Here is a 10,929-nt window from a genome sequence, read left to right on the forward strand (position 1 = left end):
GTCCACACCTTTGGGGACCCCTGGACCTGCTGGGGTTGGACCCCGGCATCAAGGCACCAACAGGACCTGTGTGCTGACCCTCCTACTTCTGTATTTTCATCTCTTTTCACTCTTTAATTGAATCCATTTATTTTAAGTGCCTGCAAACATCTCTCCATTCACATCCCAGGCAATGCAAACTCAATATATCCAAAATTCAAGTCATCTTTTATTCCAAACTGATTTCTCCACATCTCCTCCTGGTCCTATGAACAATACCACATCACACATTACCCAAACCAGACACCTGAGCAACCCCTAAACCCCCCCCCAGCCCCCCACTCTCTCTTTTCCACATTCGGTCACTGAATCTTGTCAATTCTTTCTGAAAAGCATCAAAATTTCTCATGTGCATTTCCTTCTTCTCATCCTCACAAATGCTGCATGTACATCCTTGTAACTTTCTATGCAAATTATTGAAATCATCTGCTGATATTGGCTTATCCCATAATTCCATATCAGAGATTAAGAAAAGGACCCAGACCAGTGCCAGGGGTAAGGAGAGGAGTTGTAGGAGAGAGAAAAACACACCCACTGTGTGTGAGGAAGACCCAAAGCCCCACATGATGTGCTTCACAGCTTTCCCGGGCTGGCAGTATCCAGGACAGGACAAAGCTGCCAGTATTTCCAGGGCTTTGGAAACAAGCGAGTTTCTACTTAGAAAGCCGAGTGGTTTCAATGAGAGAAAAGTGCTTCTTTACTAGTCAGAGTCTATTTCAAAAACAATGGTTTTGGTAAGTGGAGTCATGGGCTACCAGGCCAGCCAGTACCCATGATGCCTGGAGAATAGTCCGCTAGGAGTACACACAAATCGCTGGCATCAGGCTGATCAGCGGGCACACGGTGAGAGAGAACTCAGGGCTGAAACGAGCAGAACTGGTCAGTGACTCAGTGTTCTAATCTGCCCACCAAAGGCAAGGCATAGTTCTGTTCCCTGCACGCCCAGATTGGAAAACGTTTGTTTCACAAATAGTATGAAAAAGGTACCTCAGATACCTGCCCAGGTGAGAGGTGGGGGCTTAGATGAAGGAGCTGAGTAGGGGACCACCTCTGGGAAGGTCATGTTCCTTTGTCACATGTTGGGCAGGGAGAGGTTGGAAGAACCCGTGTTGAGCAATGAGAGTGAGCTAAATCTTGGGCTTCCCCAGGGCTGGATGCAATCTTTCACTTGCTTGTGATCTCCAGGTCCACATCAAAGCTCTTGGTTCGTCATCCTTTCTAAACACCAGCATCCTCCTGCTTGGGGAGTCCTTCATGACCTCATGGATTCATCTTCTTGTGAGCCCGGGGATATGCTCATCTGGTAGGAGGAGGCATACGTGGTTTTTCTCTTTTCTGAATATAGCCCTAGCTCCCATCTGGCATGAAGGAAATGCAGAGGAGTCTAGCCACGTCGAGGTTCCCCTCACCTGAGATGAGACTCAGTCTTCGGTTCTGTGAGTCAGCTCCATCAGTCCTGAGAGCTTTTACCAATGACGCAGGTTCTCAAAGTGGAGAGCATCCTTTCCAGCCTCAGGCACCATCCAGCTTGCCTCTGAATTTTGCATTTTAAGCACCTCAGATCTCAGCTTAATTAAGAGCATCACTGCTCCCAGAGCAACCTGGTGACAGAAAAGCAGGCAAGCAAAAAAGAGCACAGCTCAGCTCAGGAAGCTAAGTTCCATTCCTTTAAGCAAGCATTTAAGGAGAAGTTGGTCCTGCACAGCAGGGCACAAGTGCTGCTGGGGTATAGTACCAGGCAAGGGAGAGAGCTAGGAGTCCTGAGGCCACAGACTGGTCTGAGACCAGACCCACCGATCAGCAGCCAGAGGGCAGCTTTATGACGACCTATCACTACGTGCGCAATAGTCAGTCTCTTTGCAAGTGCAGAGAGCTGCAGGTGAAGGGGTCCAGCAGGGGAGCTGGTCCTAAAACTAGGTGTGAGATTGTTGAGATAATTAAATATGACCGTATTCAGAAAGTGCTGGGTGAGAACCTGGCACATGGGATCATGGGTAGTACCCTACTTGGCTCAGGGCCCCCAAAGGAGACTTTCTGGGAAGACAGTGCTTGTGGCTAACCTGCTGGGGAAAGGTGGACCCATCCTCTTCCCACCCCTCCCACCCTGCCCCTGAAAATCCAAGCCCAGGAGAATGGATAGAAATGGTTGAGCAGCGCTGCAATCAACTTGTCCCTTCTCTCTGACAGCTGACCTCTCCCTGACAGTTGATGCTTTGGAGCACTTAGAAATGCCAAGGGCTCAGCTGAAAGCTACCCGTTTGGAAGCCACAACACTGCTTTCTCTCTACTGCATCGTCTCCCTGACCTGAGGAAGTGGGTATGGATCCAGAATACACTGTCCTCAGTTAACAAAATGACCTTTTACCTAACAGGAAGTTGGGCTCAACTGGAGCTAAAAGATAGGAGGAGAAAGAGAGAAGAAAGGAGGAGGAGGAAAAAGAGGAGGATGAATGTCTAAGGCTTTGTTGGAGAGGCAGGATCCCGAGGGAGGTGATGAAGGGGGGCATTGGAGTCATCCCACCGGGGTCTGAGCCCCAGCCTTGCCACTTTTTAACAATGTGGCTTCCATCAAATTGCTAACCTTGTTTGTCCAGTGATAATAATACCAGTACCTACTTGATAGGGTTTTGTGAATGTTCAATGAGCTCATATATGCAAAGTGCTTAAAAACTGTAGCTCACAGTTTCCCTCTCTATATTATAATCTCTATGCTCGTTGCCTATTTTAGTCTCTAACAACATGGGACAGAGGTGCTGTGATTATTCTCACTTTGCAGATGAGGAAGCTGAGGCACTGAGCCCACGTGACACAGCTAGTAAATCAGCAGGCCCGGGAAATGAACCCGTAGCCTGCGATGCCACTGAGCTGTGTTGTCTCTTAAGCACCACACTTTACAACTGGAACAAAGGGGTTCTTGGTCAACATCGCATGAAATAAATGATTCCTCTTCAGGTACTGAGATTTCACACTTCTTTAGTATCGCACTCTACCCGTGCAAACCAAGCCAATTTCACACGCATTCACCCCCCTGGCCCACTGGCCCCTTCTTTCTTTCAAATCTGCATATTAAAGTGCAAATGCCTAGCGCTCCACCTGAACCTATAAAATCAGATTGCTGGAGTGAAACTTAGGCATCTTCATTTTTAACACCATCCCCACATACACAGCCATCCGCATTACCACAGGCCCCATAATTCTCATGCATCCCAAAGCTGGGAGCGAGGGCTGCAAGTTGTTTCTACCTAATTTTGTTTTGTTTTTATTACACACTTTTAATAGGTATCTGAAATGTTACCAGTAGATTTTAGAACATTAAATTCAAAATCCTGAAAGAACAGCACTACTTGACTTTTCTTTTACAAATAATGCAGCCTTCCATAAAAGTGCCGAATCTGTGTATGGTGTGGGTTGGAGGAAATCCCATCGCTACCATTTATCCAGACCATTTCCATTAGGAAAGAAAACATTAGCTTCATAATTATCCCCACATCTCCAGGTCTGCAATGGTTCTTTTAATGACTTGTTTGGGATGAAAAAGGTAACCCTTTCCAACCCAACTCCTACTTCTCAGTTAGAGGGAAGCAAAAAATGACTTATCCTTGTCATAACCTGAGATCTGGAGGTGAACCGTTCAATATAGAGTGAACACACCTGCCAGATACAAATCCTTCCTCCCTCCTTCATTGGAACGTCACCAAGGAGAGCTTTTTTTGTGTGGTGTGTATGTTATTCCAAATGAAAATGTGTTGTCTAAATCACTCAAAAAGCATAAAGACGGGTTGACCCATGAATTACCCTGTCTTATGAGCTCCCAACCAAAGCTCACCACTCAGCTATGCCAGTGAACCTGGGATAGTCATTGAACATGTGTCGAGGAAACTGTCCTGTTCTAATAATAAAATAGCAAAAAAGTAATAACTAGCATTCATTGAGCACTACATTCCCAAGCTCTGTGCTCAGTGCTTTTCATAATTAAGTGATACTGTGAGAGAACGAAGAAGAAGGGGGAAGCTGCTCATCTGTGAAAAATGACAAGGAGTTCACAGCAAATTTGCTCCAGTAAAATGTATTGGATGCAATTTACCAGTTGCTATGCCCTTCCCATTGGTGTCTAGTAAGCTATTTATGGTCCCCGACCAGTTTGCATGTGACACCCTCCCAGCTGCCCTGCCAGATGTTCTTCACTGGTCAACTGGCAGATACATGAACATATAATACCTTCAGTCTGCTGGAAGCTCTCTGTGGAATTTTTTTTTTCTTCCAACACAGCACTTATGGGATTTTAGTAGCAGGTTGGGAGGGGCAGGGAGAGGATGGTGGAATTACCTCAGGTTGAAAATGAAGAGAAGCGGTATGTGCAGCTGGCCATCCCCGATGAAACACCAGCTCCTTGGTTAGCAGTGGTCTGAGCCTGCAGCATTTGGGTTATTTTTCTCCTGAGCTACTAGAATGTTCATTCGTTTAAATTAAAGAAACTGCAAGCAAGCTGCTAATAAGGACAGTAAATTTGCTTCTCTATCAACCTGATTGTAGAGCATTTTTGGCTTATTATCTTTTTTAATTGTCTAAGGAAACTAATTGTTTTGGCTCATTCATTGAAATATATAATACTTGGATCCTTTGCTTGCAGAGTAGGCCAGAACATTTGGCACTGAAGAATATGTATATGATCTATGAAGTATAGTTTTTTGAATATGCATATAGACTATAATGGACAATTTATTTATTCAGAAGCTCATCAGTTTATACTGGAATTTTTTTGTATAAGAAACAAGAAAATATTTACTCTATAAACAGAGGTGCCTCTGTATGTATACAGGGAGAGTGAGCATCCAATTCATTGGATCGGAAACCTACCTTGTCCCAGAAATAGATTCTTGATAGACAACACTGTGATGGTAGCAATACAAAGGAGGAGGAGGAAGAAACAAAAAAACAAAGAAGCAAACAAACTGAACTTTTCAACCCCTCAGACCTAGGTTCAAATTAAATTCTGCTACTACCAACTCTGAACTTCATTTTTCTTATCTGTAAAATGGACGCTACATCACAAGTTTGCTGAAAGAATTAAATGTGCTAATGTATATAATGAAATCAGTTATTGCCAGAATAGAATTGCCAGGTAAAATACAGGACTCCAGGCATATTAGTTTCCTATTGCTGCTGTAAAAAATTACCACAAACTTCCCTGGCCGCTTTGACTCAGTGAATAGCATGTCGGCCTACAGACTGAAGGGTCCCTGGTTCAATTCTGGTCAAGGGCACATGCCTAGGTTATGGGCTCGATCCCCAGTAGGCGGTGTGCAGGAGGCAGCTGATCAGTAATTCTCTCTCATCATTGATGTTTCTATCTCACTCCCTCTCCCTTCCTCTCTAAAACCAATTTAAAAATATATTTTTTTAAATTACCACAAACTTAGTGACTTAAAACAACAAAAAAATACATTATCTTACAGTTTTGGAGATTAGAAGTCTAAAATGGAACTGCAAAACTATGTTTCTCCTTGCCTCTTCTATCTACTAGAGGCCACCTATGTTCCTTGGCTCATGGCCTCTTCCCCAATCCTTAAAGCCAGAAGCATAGCATCTTCTTTACTCTTTGACCTCTGCTTTCATCCTTGTATCCTCCCCCTTATAAGGACCCTTGGATTATCCTGTCCACCTAGATAATTCAAGATAACTCCTCACTTCAAGATTCTTAATTCATTCATATTTTCAAGTCCCTTCTTCCATATAAGGTCAAATATTCACATATTCTGGGGATTGAGACCTGAACATTTTGGAGGCCACTGTTCAGCCTACTACAGTTCATCCTATGACCTCCAAAGATTTCCATACATCTCTTACGCATTCATCCAATCCCAACATCCTCATAACTCTCAACTTAATGCCTCATGGATGTAATTTCAAAGTCTCATTTAAATATTATCAACTCAAAAGTCCCAAATATCATTCTTTGAATAATGTATGGGTTCATGATTCTCAGTATAATCCATGTGAGGCGAAATCCCTCTCTATCTGTGGACCTGTAAAAATAATAAAAAATAAGTTATGTGATCCCAAAATTTAATGGAATGACAGAAAACAGTTATAGTCATTCTCATTCAAAAGTAGGGGTAGATGGATAGAACAAATTTTAAAAAAATCACTGGCTCCAAGCAATATTGAGATCCAGCAGGCAAAAATTCATTAGGTTTCATGGCCTGGGTATAATCTTCTATGGTTCAAAGTTCGCCCTTTGGGCTCTCAGTTCCATCCTCTGGGGTATGAAACTCTGGTCTCTGGGCCAACAACCTTACTGCCTAAAAGCAGTTCTTAACCTGTGGGTCACGAGCAATGAAAATACATCCTGCATATCAGATATTTACATTACAATTCATAACAGTAGTAAAATTACAGTTATGCAGTAGCAATGAAAATAATTTTATGGCTGGGGGTCACCACAACATGAGAAACTGTATTACAGGGTCACAGCATTAGGAAGGTTGAGAACCACTGGTAGGTCATTCTTTTCATTAAGGGCAGAACGTATTTGCAGCTGAATAACTTTTAAGCTTATTTCTTACATGTAGAATAACTTGAGTCAAATAACTTTCTTTCATTTCTTTCATCCTCTGTCCCTTTTAGCCTAAGCTTTCAGCATTTCTGACAGTATAACATCCTTGTGAACATTGTGAATCTTCCATATTTCTCAGGAATTCACTCCATTAAACAAAAGGCTCCTCCACAAATACTTTCAGATTCCTCTCTATCTTTTACTTCTCTTGAGATAGCCGAGGGGATGCAGGAGTCACATGCATAATCTCCTCAAAGGAAGGTCTATGTGATTAAATGCTTGGACCTTTTGATCCTTCCACAGAATTGGCAAAAGATTGTTAAGCCACACCCTTAGCATTCTCTCCAGAGCACACTTTCCTCACAGTAAATCTAAATGCAGCATCTTTGCAATCTGAATAGGCTGAGAATTTTCCAAATCATTAAATCATGGTTCATGTTCACTTAGACTTCTTCCCTCAATCTATCTCTTTCCTCTCATATTTTATTATAAGCAGCAAAAAGAAACCAGGCTTTGCTTAGAGGCCTTCTCAGCTAAATATTCAAGTTTGCTTCACTTAGAAGTTCTGCTTTCCACATAACAATAGGACACAACTCAGTTAAGTTTTCTTTCACTATATAACAAGGATCCCTATTACTTCTGTTTTCAACAGCATCTAGCTAAATTCAAATTTCAGATCAACAATGAATAATATTTGGTACAGTATGTCCCAAATATTACATGAAACACAAAGTAATATATATATATATATATATATATATACTGAAATTCAATTATTAACTGGGCATCCTGAATTTTTATTTGCTAAATCTGATATCAACCAGGTACCATGGGGGATTCTGAGAAACAGGATACAGAATGTGGAAATGCCAAAAATGGACAATAAAATAATAGAAGAAAGGCGCAGGACATGGTTGTGTCTGGGAGGGCAGGCCTTATTAAGGAGCTAGGCAGAAGGCCTTGAATAGACAGGAAGGCAACTCTAAGGTTTCAGAGAAGATGAGATATGGAGGGAAGGGAACTAATCCTGAAAGACCTAGAGGCATTAAGGATGAATATATCTTACATCATTTTTTTTGCTAAGGGTCACACCTGTCAAGATAACCTCATTTTATCAACCTTTGTTTCTAGAGGAGGAAAGCTATTATTTCATCATTCTTTAGGTCTCTTGTGATTAGACAGAGAGAGAAAGAGAGAAATAGAGAGAGAATTTTTGTGTACATAGCAGCACCATGTACAGCACCATTTAGTTAAACTTCTTAACAAAAATATTTTCCTCAGTGGAAGGCAACACTCTTTATGCACTAAGTTTATGGCCACAGTGAGTAGTATATTCTCAAGTTAATATGTTACCATGACTGTAAGTATGGATCAGGTGGTCACAAAAAAATTTGCTAATGCCATCTTATTGACTTTTCCAAAGTAAACGGGGTTTCAAGTTTATTCATGGCATCTACTACACTTAATTGTTTGTTCCACTGTCATCCCCACTTCCAAAAACAACACACACACAAAACAAAACAAAACAAAACAAAAATCAGGAAATATTTCAATCTGTAACATTTAAACTTCCCTACCAATGAAGAAGAGGTTAGAACAAGACCACCTAGCTCAAGTGACTTTATAGCCAATCAGATCTGAATCACCTCTACCCAGTGGTCTTCAAAGTAGAAACTGAATTGAGAAACATGGTCACCTTCTCACCTGGTTTACCCTGAACACAACTTTCAGGGGAAGTTTCCTCTTAAGAATAATAGCATCAGTTATTTGGTTCTCTCTGTGTGTCAGGCACTCTTCTAAACACTTCACATGTATAACTTATTTAATCCTCAACACACACTGCAAGGAAAATACAAATGTCATTCTTATTTTCCTAATGAGAATACTGAGGCACAGAGATTAAATAACTTGCCCAGGTTCACAAAGTTATCAGTGGCAATCTAGTTCTAGAAACTATGTTCCTCACCACTCCACATCCTACTCCTCCATATATTTGAAATAAATTCCTACAATATTAGGCAGACCTATAGCCAAACACTAATGGCTAAACTCATCCAACAGAGGTAACTGGAAAGAACTCTAATATACAGTGTCCCCCCAAAATGTATACACACTTTAATAGCTGATAGTTCAATTGATGTTTCTCTCTTTTCAGATTTAACCCAGTGGAATTATTAATTATTCAAAGTGTGTATACATTTTTGGGGACACCCTGTATGTAAGAAAATCTGGTTCAAGCACAGTCACTGAGTTAATAAATTCCTCAGTTTATTAAAAATTTGAGTTCTGAAGTGAAACACCCCTTCCCCTCAGCTATGTTTCAGTTCTGGTTCTTCCCCTGAACATGTGACATTGGTCATCACTTAATCACTCTAAGCATCAATTTTCCCATCAGTGAAATGGGAACAATGAGAGTAAATATAGAATTGATATTAAAATTGTTATTATTACATTGACACTATTATTTCTGAATGCCTATACAGTGCTCTTACAGGACAGAAGAAGAACCACACTCTTGTTCATTAAAATAATGTTGGGATTGGCAAAGAACAAGTCAGAGACCCAGCTTCCACTGCTTCTGATTCAGTTTAAGCATTTAGAGAATCCAAAGTAGCTATAACAGTGCTGAGAAAGGACATATAGAACCTTAGAGGAAAGATCATGAAAGAGCTGCAATGATTGAACCTTCATAAAATAAAAGGGTAAACTAACAGTGTTTAGTCAAAGGCATGAAGGATACACGTGTCAGAATGGATATCATCAATAAATCTACAAACAATAAATGTTGGCGAGAATGTTGAAAAAAGGGAACCCTCATGAACGCTTGGTGGGAATGAAGATTGGTGCATCCACTACGGACAATGGTATGGAGGGTCTCAAAAAATTAAAAATAGAACTGCCTATGACCCAGCAATTCAACTTCTAGGCATATATCCAAAAACACTAAACCGAAAGAATATATGCATCCTTACGCTCATTGCAGTATCATTTACAATAGCCAAGATATGAAAGCAACCCAAGTGCCCATCAATAGATGAATAGGTATAAAAAATAAATAAATAAATAAAAAGCTGTGGTGCATAAATATAATGGAATATTACTCAACTATTAAAAAGAATGAAATCTTACAATTTGTGAGAGCATAGATAGACTTAGAGGGTATTATGCTAAGTGAAATAAGCCAGGCAGAGAAAGACAAATACTATATAATTTCACTTACATGTGGAATCTAAAGAACAAAACAAATGAACAAACAAAATGAAACAAACTCATAAACACAGCAAATAGACTGATGGTTGACAGAGGGCAGGTGGTTTGGGAGTATTGGTTGAAAAGGTGAAGGGATTACACAGTATAACTTGGAAGTTACAAAATAGTCATGGGGATATAAAGTACAACATAGAGAATATAGTCAATAATATTGTAATAACTATGTATAGTGCCAGATGGGTACTAGCAATTTTAGGGGAACCACTTTCTAAAATATATGACTATCTAACCACACCTGCAACTAACACAAAATAATATTGAATGTAAACTGTAATTGAAAAAAAAGGCATGAAGAATAATCATAACACAGCTACATCTCATCTCTATTAAATCTAGAAAATTTAATTTGCATGTGCATTCTTCGGGTCACTGATAAATTGTAGGAATGGGTCAACCTGGGAGACTAAATCCTTTTCTGGTGGAAATCTTTTAAAAGAGCAAGTTCTCATCTCTGGCTTAGAGATGATGATGGATAAATGGGTACAATCTGGCTTAGAGATGAGGGGATAAATAAGCCTGAGGATTTCATGAGAATTCTATTGGAAGAACATCTACATTACATTGTTAAGTCATTATCATTAGGAAAAAATGATTTATTTACCGTATTTGCCGGCATATAAGACGATTTTTTGGCCCTGAAAAATATGCCTCCAAGTGGGGGGTCGTCTTATACGCCAGGTACACTTCAGATAGATTGCCCATAGTGCTTGCCCTGTGCCATAGTGGCCTCCCAATGCCCGCCCACTTCATTCCACATACCGTTCAGGCATCAGCAGCGCTGCTGGGTGTATGCTCGGCTGTTATGCAATTTTGCTGTTATGGGATTTTACCACACTCGCAAAAACGCACACAGCCGACCATACACCCAGTATGATAGCGCAAAATCGCGAATCGCGATACCATACTGCGTGTATGGTTGGCTGTGTGCGATTTTGCGAGTGTGGTAAATTCGGGTTACCGTATATTTCTTTACATATGCATTGAAGATTCGCGATTTTGCGCTATCATGGTGCCTGTTAGAATGTTGAAGAGCTCGCACTTGCGCACTAGTGAGGTCCCAGGGA

This window comes from Myotis davidii, unplaced genomic scaffold (assembly GCF_000327345.1).
Source record: "Myotis davidii unplaced genomic scaffold, ASM32734v1 scaffold281, whole genome shotgun sequence".
Taxonomy (NCBI): domain Eukaryota; kingdom Metazoa; phylum Chordata; class Mammalia; order Chiroptera; family Vespertilionidae; genus Myotis; species Myotis davidii.